Source organism: Pseudorca crassidens, chromosome 9, assembly GCF_039906515.1.
Source record: "Pseudorca crassidens isolate mPseCra1 chromosome 9, mPseCra1.hap1, whole genome shotgun sequence".
In the NCBI taxonomy this organism is placed as follows: Eukaryota; Metazoa; Chordata; class Mammalia; order Artiodactyla; family Delphinidae; genus Pseudorca; species Pseudorca crassidens.
In genome coordinates, this window is record NC_090304.1 from 70,823,694 (window position 1) to 70,834,667 (window position 10,974).

A 10,974-nucleotide genomic window follows, 5' to 3' on the forward strand; every position below is an offset into this window, starting at 1 on the left:
TGCCTGAGCCTCCCAGGTTCGGTTCTGCTCTGCTGCACCTTCCTGGCCTGGAAGGCAGCTGGGGGCTGGGAAGCCACAGGTGACCATCCCCTCCTGTCTTAAGGATGGGGGACTCTGAGGTGGGACTGAAGGCCCTTCTCATCCAGTGCACACCCACCCCCTACCCAGTAGAGCTGATGGTGACTGCCCTGGCCTCCGCTCCCACGATGGTGTCTCCAACAACACAGCAGTCGAGCTTTCCTTCTGCCTGACCCACTCTGTCCTAGCTCTATGGTCAGGGGTTGGGCTGCAAGAAGCAGAGCGGGTTTGCCCTCTGCACTGAAATCTCCTAGTTGGTTGTTACTTTCCTAATGATGATAAACGTCTTAACACATGCCAGGCCCTCTCGTTACATCCTCACAACAGCTCTCTGGTGGGAGTGCTTTCAACACTCCCTTTTCTTCAATAAGCAACACACCATAAAAAAGACCCAAAGCCGGGACAGCCGTGGTGCCACCCAGACCATCGGCTTTGTTTTGGGCACCAAGATTGAAGCAGCTGTCTCAGGTGCTTTCGGCTTCCCCTCTTCTTTTTAACTCCGTAACCGCAACATGCTGGTCTGAAATGCTGGAAACTTAAGTTCTAATGTCTTTATACCACTTTCTGTATGACTTTTGGCAAGTCCTTTGACCTTCATTTAAGACTGTCGTGGTTTCCCTCTGCTGGAGGAATGAGAAAGTTTGGACCAGATGATTTTAACTTACGAAAAGAAAAGGAAAAAGGCAGTGCCGTTGTTTTTTGGGATACAGACTGTGCTTCTCGGGCAGTGCCGTGTCCTAAAGACTGAGGGAGAAGAGGCAGAACTGAACCCGAGAAGGGACATCAAGACAGCCTTCACATCCCGCCTGTAAGTGGACCGACAGCCGACGCACCCACTCAGAACCTTCTGGGGCCTGAAGCCCAGCAGCTTCCCAGCATAGATGGTGCCTTCCCACAACCTTTTCTTTGTCAAAGAGAGGCTTCTAATATGTCTGCAGTTGAGTTAGAAAAGGCAACCAAGGTCACCCCCGTCCCTCCCACACTTACCTTGAACGTGCTCATTCACTGCGTAAAGCCCAAGCCTGTTACACGCAGGACACACGAGATCTAAAACGTATGAATAGAGTCCAGTAAGTGAGGTGCTCAGAGAAGGAGAAGGAAGCAGACAGCAGCAGTGGTGACAAAGCACTTCAGTCTGCAGGAACGCCTGGGCCGGGGTGGGGTAGGAAGGCCTCACAAAAAGGGTGAGGCTTGACCCTGGGTGAAGAAGGGTCACTTCACTGAGAGCAGGGAGGAAATGCGAGACAAAACCCAGCCGGGTCCCCAAGGCATGAACTGTACGAAGCAGGACCTTTCATTTTTCTTCAATCAATCAATCAATTGTGGCTTCAAAAATATGTATAGGTAACATCTCTTGAGAGTTGAGGACTGAAGGAAGTGTCTGAGAGTGTATCTTTGGTAATAAAGCTGAGAGTTTAATGAGGTTTTGTTTTTTAGTGTTTTTAGGTATAAATATAAAAATTAGTCAAAGTAGGGTTAAAGTTGAGACACACAAAGGAAGACTAGTTCTGGGAGCCCTAATAACTCTTACTATTTATTTATTTATTTGCGGTACGCGGGCGTCTCACTGTTGTGGCCTCCCCGTTGCGGAGCACAGGCTTCAGCCGTGCAGGCTCAGCGGCCATGGCTCACGGGCCCAGCCTCTCCCGCGGCATGTGGGATCTTCCCGGACCAGGGCACGAACCCATGTCCCCTGCATCGGCAGGCGGACTCTCAACCACTGCGCCACCAGGGAAGCCCTGTTACTATTTATTGATTACTCTGTGCCCGAGGCTCTGCTAAGCTCCTTACATGCGTTAGTTCATTTGATCCTCACAAAAGCCCTGAGAGGTACTCTTGCACCCCCATTTTTCAAATTAGGACAGAAGCATGTGGGTTTGAAACCAGGTAAGTGTGACCCCAGAGTCCCAGCTCGTAAGGCTTACACTGAACATCCTGGCAGGTTGTTGAGTGGGGCTGGGGCAGACGTGGGGAATGGAGGGAGGGAGGCTGGTTCCTGACAGGTCATGGTCAGGAAGGAGACTGATCTCTCTCCCCATATGTGGTTGTGAGGAGTGTTGAATTTCAAGAAGTGGAGTAGAACCGTCAGATTTGCAGCTAGATTGTTTGCTTTAATCAGAGTATCCTTGCACTTGGTTAAAACACATAGGTCAAATGATCTCTAACACACACTGAGCCACAGAGCCGCAGCTGGCCCCTAGGCCCCAGGGCCCCTGCCCAGAGGCTCCCACATCTAGCTACCGCCGGATCTAGCTATGAGAAAGTTACAAAAGGTGTCTTATCTTTCTGCCACACATTCAGACTATTTTTTTGCTCTCTGTTCTGTTAGTTTTTCAACTTAATCTTCCAATCTTTGTAATTTTGGAAATCCATTTTTAATTTCCTGGAAACTTTTTTTTAACTCCCGTGTTCTTCACAGCCTGCTGTTTTTTGGTTTTATGGCCGTAATATCTTCTCATATCTCACTGAAGATCTAGCTAGAATTTTTTTTATAAATTTATTTTATTTATTTATTTTTGGCCGTGTTGGGTCTTTGTTGCTGCGTGCGAGCTTGAGGGGCAGGGGCTTCAGTAGTTGTGGCACACGGGCTCAGTAGTTGTGGCTCACGGGCTCTAGAGCGCAGGCTCAGTAGTTGTGGTGCACAGGCTTAGTTGCTCCGTGGCATGTGGGATCTTCCTGGACCAGGGATCGAACCCGTGTTCCCTGCATTGGCAGGCGGATTCTTACCCACTGCACCACCAGGGAAGCCCTAATTAGAATTTTTTTTAAAGCTTGTTTCTAGTCTCTGAATGTCCTGTTTTCTCCAAGGTCAATCTGTTTATCTTGATCTCCTATGTGCTGCTGGTTTTCTCTGTGTGTGGTGACCTTGGCTGTGTGTCCATATTTAAGAATGAGTCACTGGGTTGATTTTTCTTTCCAAGCAGTATAGGTGTCCTCCATGGTTGTATATGTGGGTCTCCTTTCCCCCGACTAACAAAGCTGATGGGGAGTTCTGGGTACGTGGGGAGGGTTCGTTAACTGGAAAACTTTGCTTCCGAGTGTGGAAATGATGAAAACCCACCAAGTGAGAACGAGCAAAGCCTCTTTATTCAGAGCTTGCTATAGCAAAGGAGTCAGCCACCGTTACTTGCATTTTGGCAGAGACTCAAAGGAGGAAGTTTTAGAGTGGAAAAGAGAGAAGGTTTCAGGGGTGCCCTGATTAGAGGCTGTTGGCATGGGGAAGCTGGAGGTCGGCTAACAAAGCAGGTCCTCCGGTGATTGGTTACAGGTGCATATTTGGCTTTCTCTGATTGCCCCTCAGTTGAAAGGAGAGAGAAAAATCAAAGAAGCTGTTAGCTATTCATCAAGTCCTGGCTATGTGGAGCTGATTGTTAGAGGGATTACTGTTTGGCTTCCTGGGCTGTTTGTAAAGATAGTTGTGTAACTTCCTATCACTCTGACTTATAGATAGTCGGCTGGCTTTCTGGGCTGATTACTGCGGATGATGGATTAGAATTCTATTTTTATATACATCTGGCCATTGTCCATTTGCAGTCTCAAGACTGAGTTGGCTGGAGCTAGGTTGGAGCGCAGACCCCCTCGAGTACTGGAATAAGGATGGTTCTTTCTGGGGTGCCAGCGTCAGATACTTCATCATATGTACAACTGCAGCACTACCCAGATTTTAACTTAGAGAACGTCTTCCAGGATCCCCCAAACTCAGGGGTTAAAGTTAGGTTGCCTGAGCTCTAGATTTGGGCAGAGGTCACAGGAGGGAGCATGTAGTATTTCTCTCTCTGCTCCCACACCCGCCAACTCAGAGCCTCTCCGAGGTTCTGCCCCACAGGTCAGCTCCTTCTGCTGCAGCTGCTTCTTCCTCCTCTGGCAACCCCTGGTTCCCTTGGTGTGTTTTCCTGTGCTTTTCATCTTCTAAATATTTGTTGAAATCTCTTGTTCGGTGATGGTTTCCTTCGCACTCTCTTAGTAAGGGAACACTTAGAAATAAACAATCAGGGGATATGGGGATATATGTATGCATAGCTGATTCACTTTGTTGTACAGCAGAAACTAACACAACATTGTAAAGCAATTATACTCCAATAAAGATGTATTTTTTTAAAAAAAAGAAAGAATCATTTTAGCGAGATCCCAGTGAGTCATTCCACCTTCGATAACCAGCAGCTGCAGATTTTTTAAAGATCGCATTGTTGTGTAATAAAGTAGATTGAAATTGGGGCCAGACTGAAGACAAGGAGGCTGAGGACAATGTGGAGGATGAATTTGCACGTGGGGAATGAAATAAGCAATGCAGGTGATAGGAACCTAATTGTGAGTTATGCTCTAGGAGGTATTATGTCAGGCTACAGGAGAGACAGTGGACCAGAAAGGTATAAGTTCAGGAACTATGAGGAAGATAGCACCTAGAGAAATTTGGGCCATACTTGTGTATACAGTGCCACAAAACAGGTGTAAGATGAAATGTGGGAGAGAACTATCTCAAAGGGACCGACCATCTTGGGTAATTTGACTGTGACACTCCCGTTTATAAGAGGTCTTTCCCTAGCCTAGGCTGTGCTAGGTCTTGGGTGGGAGGGGAGATGGCAGAGGGCATTCCTTCTACTGGATGCAACCCGGTCACTCTTCCACTATGGGAACATCAAACTCTATTCAAGTCCTTCCTCAGAGAATTCTGGGGAGTCCTAGGTAGCAGGTGAAAAATAAAACAAAATGGCCCTCTTTTGTATGCATCCCTTGCTTTAAGATTCCTTTCTGAGTAAACCTCCTCAGTAAGACCCCTTCCCCGAGTGCAGAAGTCCCTGCAGCCTGACATTCATGCCCTAAGATCTTGTTCCCAGACCACTCCTCTGCTGCCTGAAAAGGGTGACCACCCTTCGCATTCCTCTGCCACCATGTCCCTGCCCAGTCCTTTCCCCATCCAATCTCCACTGACCCACTCCACAAAAATTACTGCTTCCTTGGGTACTCGCCAATGTCCCATTGCTTTTGCTATTGGGGGACCAAGATTTGGAGACTTTTCTGGTGTCCCAGGCTGGTGTGTTTCAAATTGGATCATATTTCCCAGCTCCAGCCCTTGAGACAGCTTGAGTACCCAGTCTCTTCTTGCATCCCAAGGAGGCTGTGTTCCTGCCAACAAAACCAATCACCCATTTTTCATTTTCCGTCCTTCCTTCTGTTCTTCTCAAGTCCATCCTCAGATTTACCTTCCCCAAAAATCAGAAATCACTTTCAGTATTGCTTTTGCCACAAACGAACCACATAGAAAAATCTGGAGGAAGAGAGAGGCCTTCCCAGGGAGGAGGGACTGCTGATAGGCTTGGAGATGCTGGTGGGATGTCAGTACGGAGATGTCCATCAAATAATTGGCTTGGGGTGCACGAGAGAGGTCAGGGCTGGAGTCGAGCATTTTGGAATCACTTTCCTGGAAGTGTTACTTTGAGTCGTGGAAGTAGGTGAGTTCTAAGAAAAATGTAGAGAGGAAAACAGAACACTTGAGGAGTGTCTCTGGCATACCTGCAAGTTGGAAGATGACAGGTGAAATTGTTACCAAACTCAGGTCCAGCTGCTCACCACTTGAAAATCAATACCCGAGAGAGAGGCAAGTGCTCGTAGAAAGGAAAGTTGCTTTTCATCAGAAAGCTGGCAATCTGGGGGAGAAGGCAGACCCACACCCTCAAAACCAACTCTGAAGATTCTGCTCAGCCATGAAAATTTTTAAAGGGAAAAGGGACGTAATCTCAGTTAATCATTGAGATAGGGAATCAGATTCATCATCATCTCCCACTGTACGCAAGCTTGTCAACTTCTTGTGATCTTTCTTTAGATGCTATCTTGTTCACACACTTTGTTCACGAGATTACTAAAGGGGAAGCTAAGGAATAGATCTGGTCATCTGTTAATCACTTATTAATTTCTATTTCTTTGATCTACGGAAAGAACCAAGAGTTTAGGCAAAGTATTGTGTGGTCAAAATATTTGAAAGGTGTGCTTGGGCCAGAGATGAGTAGAGCATGGGGGTGCCTGATGTAAAAGTTAGTTACAACGTAGCTTTGCTAAAGTGACAAGAGAAGGGGTTTCCTACTGAGGGCAGTTTCCTGCAAAGAGCTGCTTACAAATAGAAGCTAGTGAAGGGACAGGAAGCAGAAGCCAGGGGTAGGAGAGCAATGAAAAGAACTGTATCTCAGAGGGGCAATGTCATATTCTGAGTTGCCATCATATATTAATTAATTCATAAATGACTATTGGGTTATTACTCTGTGCTAGACACTGCTGGTCCTGAGGACTGAAGGACTGAATATACAAATGAACAATGACTAGACTGTATATAAAACTAAGATTATGCCCCATAACCTGTAACAACCAGTGAGGGAAGCCAACCTACTACCTGTGATACTCAGTCCAAGAAGTCAAACTATTTTCTACAACAACCAGTCTAGGAAGCCAAATAATAACCCTTCTAACAATCAGCTCTAAATGGCCAGACTTGATTAAGCACTGATAGCATCTCTGGTTTTGGCCCCTATTTCCAACTTAAGACCAACTGGAGAAAGCCAGAGAGTCTTCTCTAACCAATCGCATCAATGCCTCATTTCTAGTTAGCATGCCTACAACATCCCCATGCTAACAGCCTCCAATCAGGGCATACCTGAAGCCTTCTATTTTTTCCAGTGTTCTGCCTACCTTTTAGGCTCTGCCAAAATTCAAGTGATGGTGGCTGACTCCCTTGCAAGCTCTTAATAAACAGGTTTTGCTTGTTCTTATCTGGTTGCTCTTCATTTATTTCCATAGATACAATAATGAACAGGGCAAACATAATTCCAGTCCTTAGGGAACTTATATAGTAATGAGGGATACAGTAGAAATATGAGTAAACAATACAAATTAAAATAACTACAAATGAGACAATTGTTAGGAAGGAAACATACAAGAGACTCAGAGAGGGTTGGGGAGCATGTTTGTAAGATAAATAAAAAGTGCTAGTGGAGGTAAACTTAAAAGAGGACAGAAGAACTGGGGAGATAAGTTCAAGGGCGGTGGGTAAACTAGGGTATAAACACAAGGATTAACCTTGGGAAGGAAGTGGGCTACTTTTTCCACTAAAATAGGAGGAGAAGAGAGAAAATGTGAGAAGGCAATTTCAGAATTAAAATGCTTCAAATTTCCCCTGTTATGGCTGTTAGTATTTGCCTTATGTATTGAGGTGCTCCTAGGCTGGGTGCATAAATATTTACAATTGTTATATCTTCTTCTTGGATCGATCCCTTGATCATTATGTAGTGTCCTTCTTTGTCTCTTGTAATAGTCTTTGTTTTGAAGTCTATTTTGTTTGATATGAGAACTGCTACTCCAGGTTTCTCTTGATTTCCATTTGCATGCAATATCTTCTTCCATCCCCTCACTTTCAGTCTGTATGTGTCCCTAGGTCTGAAGTGGGTCTCTTGTAGACAGCATATATACGGGTCTTGTTTTTGTAACTATTCAGCCGGTCTATGTCTTTTGGAGCATTTAATCCATTTACATTTAAGATAATTATCAATATGTATGTTCCTATTACCATTTTCTTAATTGTTTTGGGTTTGTTATTGTAGGTCTTTTCCTTCTCTTGTTTCCTGCCTAGAGAAGTTCCTTTAGCATTTGTTGTAAAGCTGGTTTGGTGGTGCTGAACTCTCTTAGCTTTTGCTTGTCTGTAAAGGTTTTAATTTCTCTGTCAAATCTGAATGAGATTCTTGCTGCGTAGAGTAATCTTGGTTGTAGGTTTTTCCTTTTCATCACTTTAAATATGTCTTGCCACGCCCTTCTAGCTTGCAGAGTTTCTGCTGAAAGATCAGCTGTTAACCTTATGGGGATTCCCTTGTATGTTATTTGTTGTTTTTCCCTTGCTGCTTTTAATATTTTTTCCTTGTATTTAATTTTTGATAGTTTGATTAATATGTGTCTTGGCATGTCTCTCCTTGGATTTATCCTGTATGGGACTCTCTGTGCTTCCTGGACTTGATTAACTATTTCCTTTCCCATATTAGGGAAGTTTTCAACTATAATCTCTTCAAACATTTTCTCAGTCCCTTTCTTTTTCTCTTCTTCTTCTGGGACCCCTATAATTCAAACGTTGGTGCATTTAATGTTGTTCCAGAGGTCTCTGAGACTGTCCTCAATTCTTCTCATTTTTTTTTTCTTTATTCTGCTCTGCAGTAGTTATTCCCACTATTTTTTCTTCCAGGTCACTTATCCGTTCTTCTGCCTCAGTTATTCTGCTATTGATCACTTCTAGACAGAATAGGGGACTTTAACACCCCACTTTCACCAATGGACAGATCATCCAAAATGAAAATAAATAAGGAAACACAAGCTTTAAATGATACATTAAACAAGATGGACTTAATTGATATCTATAGGACATTCCATCCAAAAACAACAGAATACACTTTCTTCTCAAGTGCTCATGGAACATTCTCCAGGATAGATCATAACTTGGGTCAAAAATCAAGCCTTGGTAAATTTGAGAAAATTGAAATCATATCAAGTATCTTTTCCAACCACAACGCTATGAGACTAGATATCAATTACAGGAAAAGATCTGTAAAAAATACAAATACATGGAGGCTAAACAATACACTACTTAATAACCAAGAGATCATTGAAGAAATCAAAGAGGAAATCAAAAAACACCGAGAAAAAAATGACAATGAAAACACAATGACCCAAAACCTATGGGATGCAGCAAAAGCAGTTCTAAGAGGGAAGATTATAGCGATACAATCCTACCTCAAGAAACAAGAAACATCTCAAATAGACAACCTAACCTTACACATAAAGCAATTAGAGAAAGAACAGAAAAACCCCAAAGTTAGCAGAAGGAAAGAAATCGTAAAGATCAGATCAGAAATAAATGAAAAGGCAATGTAGGAAACAATAGCAAAGATCAATAAAACTAAAAGCTGGTTCTTTGAGGAGATAAACAAAGTTGATAAACCATTCACCAGACTCATCAAGAAAAAAAGGAAGACTCAAATCAATAGAATTAGAAATGAAAAAGGAGAAGTAACAACTGACACTGCAGAAATACAAAGGATCATGAGAGATTACTACAAGCAATTCTATGCCAATAAAATGGACAACCTGGAAGAAATGGACAATTTCTTAGAAATGCATACCTTTCTGAGACTGAACCAGGAAGAAATAGAAAATGTGAACAGACCAATCACAAGCACTGAAATTGAATGTGTGATTAAAAATCTTGCAACAAACAAAAGCCCAGGACCAAATGGCTTCACAGGCGAATTCTATCAAACATTTAGAGAAGAGCTAATATCTATCCTTCTCAAACTCTTCCAAAATATAGCAGAGGGAGGAACACTCCCAAACTCATTCTACAAGGCCACCATCACCCTGATACCAAAACCAGATAAAGATGTCACAAAGAAAGAAAACTACAGGCCAATATCACTGATGAACATAGATGCAAAAATCCTCAACAAAATACTGGCAAACAGAATCCAACAGCACATTAAAAGGATCATACACCATGATCAAGTGGGGTTATTCTCAGAAATGCAAGGATTCTTCAATATACGCAAATCAATCAATGTGATACACCATATTAACAAATTGAAGGAGAAAAACCATATGATCATCTCAATAAATGCAGAGAAAGCTTTTGACAAAATTCAGGATGAAAACCCTCCAGAAAGTAGGCAAAGAGCGTACTTACCTCAACATAATAAAGTCCATATATGACAAACCCACAGCCAACATCATCCTCAATGGTGAAAAACTGAAACCATTTCCACTAAGATCAGGAACAAGTCAAGGTTGCCCACTCTCACCACTATTATTCAACATAGTTTTGGAAGTTTTAGCCACAGCAATCAGAGAGGAAAAAGAAATAAAAGGAATCCAAATCGGAAAAGAAGAAGGAAAACTGTCATTGTTTGCAGATAACATGATACTATACCCAGAGAATCCTAAAGATGCTACCAGAAAACTACTAGAACTAATCAATGAGTTTGGTAAAGTAGCAGGATACAAAATTAATGCACAGAAATCTCTTGCATTCCTATACACTAATGATGAAAAATCTGAAAGTGAAATTAAGAAAACACTCTCATTTACCATTGCAACAAAAAGAATAAAATATCTACGAATAAACCTACCTAAGGAGACAAAAGACCTGTATGCAGAAAATTATAAGACACTGATAAAAGAAGTTAAAGGTGATACAGGGCTTCCCTGGTGGTTAGGAGTCCGCCTGCCAATGCAGGGGACATGGGTTCGAGCCCTGGTCTGGGAAGATCCCACATGCCACGGAACACCTAAGCCCCAGCACCATAACTACTGAGTCTGTGCTCTAGAGCCTGCGAGCCACAATTACTGAGCTCACATGCCACAACTACTGAAGCCCATGTGCCTAGAGCCCTTACTCTGCAACAAGAGAAGCCACTACAATGAGAAGCCCGCACACCACATGGAAGAGTAGCCCCTGCTAGCTGAAACTAGAGAAAGCCCCCGCACAGCCATGAAGACCCAATACAGCAAAAAATAAATAAATTAAATAAATAAAATTTTTTAAAAAGGTGATACAAATAGATGGAGAGATATACCATGTTCTTGGATTGGAAGAATTAACATTGTGAACATGAGTATACTACCCAAAGCAATCTACAGATTCAATGCAATCCCTATCAAACTACCACTGCCATTTTTCACAGAACTAGAACAAAAAATTTCACAGTTTGTATGGAAACACAAAAGACCCCAAATAGCCAAAGCAATCTTGAGAAAGAAAAACGGAGCTGGAGGAATCAGGCTCCCTGACTTCAGACTATACTACAAAGCTACAGTAATCAAGACAGTATGGTACTGGCACAAAAACAGAAATATAGATCAATGAAACAGGATAAA